Consider the following 3,322-nt stretch of genomic DNA (forward strand, 5'->3'; position numbering starts at 1 on the left):
ATAATTTATAATCTGATATAAAAGCAAGAAAATTAGAAAACGTAAATGTATAATTAAAAAATCTATACTAATAAAATGGAGCTTTTGAGGCTCCATATGGCGCTCACATCAGCGGAAAAAACTTATTCTAAAAGATGACACATGACATTAACAAAAAATAAAAATAAAAATACATATAAAGAAAAATAAATAATAAGTAAATATATAATATAAGGAAAATAAATAAAAAGTAAATATACAATATAAGAAATACAAATATTACATTAAACATCTATCATAATTTATAATCTGATATAAAAGCAAGAAAATTAGAAAACATAAATATATAATTAAAAAATAAAAAAAAACTAAATTAAACCTATATCTGAAAAATGTATATATACTAATAAAATGGAGCTTTATACTAATAAAATGGAGCTTTATACTAATAAAATGGAGCTTTATACTAATAAAATGGAGCTTTATACTAATAAAATGGAGCTTTATACTAATAAAATGGAGCTTTATACTAATAAAATGGAGCTTTATACTAATAAAATGGAGCTTTATACTAATAAAATGGAGCTTTATACTAATAAAATGGAGCTTTATACTAATAAAATGGAGCTTTATACTAATAAAATGGAGCTTTATACTAATAAAATGGAGCTTTATACTAATAAAATGGAGCTTTATACTAATAAAATGGAGCTTTATACTAATAAAATGGAGCTTTATACTAATAAAATGGAGCTTTATACTAATAAAATGGAGCTTTATACTAATAAAATGGAGCTTTATACTAATAAAATGGAGCTTTATACTAATAAAATGGAGCTTTATACTAATAAAATGGAGCTTTATACTAATAAAATGGAGCTTTATACTAATAAAATGGAGCTTTATACTAATAAAATGGAGCTTTATACTAATAAAATGGAGCTTTATACTAATAAAATGGAGCTTTATACTAATAAAATGGAGCTTTATACTAATAAAATGGAGCTTTATACTAATAAAATGGAGCTTTATACTAATAAAATGGAGCTTTATACTAATAAAATGGAGCTTTATACTAATAAAATGGAGCTTTATACTAATAAAATGGAGCTTTATACTAATAAAATGGAGCTTTATACTAATAAAATGGAGCTTTATACTAATAAAATGGAGCTTTATACTAATAAAATGGAGCTTTATACTAATAAAATGGAGCTTTATACTAATAAAATGGAGCTTTATACTAATAAAATGGAGCTTTATACTAATAAAATGGAGCTTTATACTAATAAAATGGAGCTTTATACTAATAAAATGGAGCTTTATACTAATAAAATGGAGCTTTATACTAATAAAATGGAGCTTTATACTAATAAAATGGAGCTTTATACTAATAAAATGGAGCTTTATACTAATAAAATGGAGCTTTATACTAATAAAATGGAGCTTTATACTAATAAAATGGAGCTTTATACTAATAAAATGGAGCTTTATACTAATAAAATGGAGCTTTATACTAATAAAATGGAGCTTTATACTAATAAAATGGAGCTTTATACTAATAAAATGGAGCTTTATACTAATAAAATGGAGCTTTATACTAATAAAATGGAGCTTTATACTAATAAAATGGAGCTTTATACTAATAAAATGGAGCTTTATACTAATAAAATGGAGCTTTATACTAATAAAATGGAGCTTTATACTAATAAAATGGAGCTTTATACTAATAAAATGGAGCTTTATACTAATAAAATGGAGCTTTATACTAATAAAATGGAGCTTTATACTAATAAAATGGAGCTTTATACTAATAAAATGGAGCTTTATACTAATAAAATGGAGCTTTATACTAATAAAATGGAGCTTTATACTAATAAAATGGAGCTTTATACTAATAAAATGGAGCTTTATACTAATAAAATGGAGCTTTATACTAATAAAATGGAGCTTTATACTAATAAAATGGAGCTTTATACTAATAAAATGGAGCTTTATACTAATAAAATGGAGCTTTATACTAATAAAATGGAGCTTTATACTAATAAAATGGAGCTTTATACTAATAAAATGGAGCTTTATACTAATAAAATGGAGCTTTATACTAATAAAATGGAGCTTTATACTAATAAAATGGAGCTTTATACTAATAAAATGGAGCTTTATACTAATAAAATGGAGCTTTATACTAATAAAATGGAGCTTTATACTAATAAAATGGAGCTTTATACTAATAAAATGGAGCTTTATACTAATAAAATGGAGCTTTATACTAATAAAATGGAGCTTTATACTAATAAAATGGAGCTTTATACTAATAAAATGGAGCTTTATACTAATAAAATGGAGCTTTATACTAATAAAATGGAGCTTTATACTAATAAAATGGAGCTTTATACTAATAAAATGGAGCTTTATACTAATAAAATGGAGCTTTATACTAATAAAATGGAGCTTTATACTAATAAAATGGAGCTTTATACTAATAAAATGGAGCTTTATACTAATAAAATGGAGCTTTATACTAATAAAATGGAGCTTTATACTAATAAAATGGAGCTTTATACTAATAAAATGGAGCTTTATACTAATAAAATGGAGCTTTATACTAATAAAATGGAGCTTTATACTAATAAAATGGACCTTTTGAGGCTCCATAGCGCGTCCACATCAGCGAAAAAACATTCTCCCGATAGATGACATGTGGCATAAAATATAGTTTTACATTTTAATATTACTGATTTTCGAATCTATACTAATAAAAGAGACCTTTTGAGGCTCCATAGAGCGTCCATATCAGCGAAAAAAATTCTCCCTATAGATGACACGTGGCATAAAATATAGTTTAACATTTTAATATTACTAATTTTTAAAAATTATTTATACTAATAAAAAGGACCTTTTGAGGCTCCATAGAGCGTCCAAATCAGCGAAAAAAATTCTCCCGATAGATGACATGTGGCATAAAATATAGTTTTACATTTTAATATTACTGATTTTCGAAAATTATAAATAATATGTAAACATACAGCATAAAAATAGAAAAACTAATTTAAACATATATAAAATTACCTTTTTCACTTAAAAAATCTATACTAATAAAATGGACCTTTTGAGGCTCCATAGAGAGTCCACATCAGCGAAAAAAAATTCTCCCGATAGATGACACGTGGCATAAAATATAGTTTTACATTTTAATATTACTAATTTTCGAAAATTATTTATACTAATAAAAGGGACCTTTTGAGACTCCATAGAGCGTCCACATCAGCGAAAAGAAATTCTCCCGATAGATGCATGTGGCATAAAATATAGTTTTACATTTTAATATTACTGATTTTCG

Source organism: Brassica oleracea, unplaced genomic scaffold (genome assembly GCF_000695525.1).
Source record: "Brassica oleracea var. oleracea cultivar TO1000 unplaced genomic scaffold, BOL UnpScaffold00975, whole genome shotgun sequence".
Classification (NCBI taxonomy): domain Eukaryota; kingdom Viridiplantae; phylum Streptophyta; class Magnoliopsida; order Brassicales; family Brassicaceae; genus Brassica; species Brassica oleracea.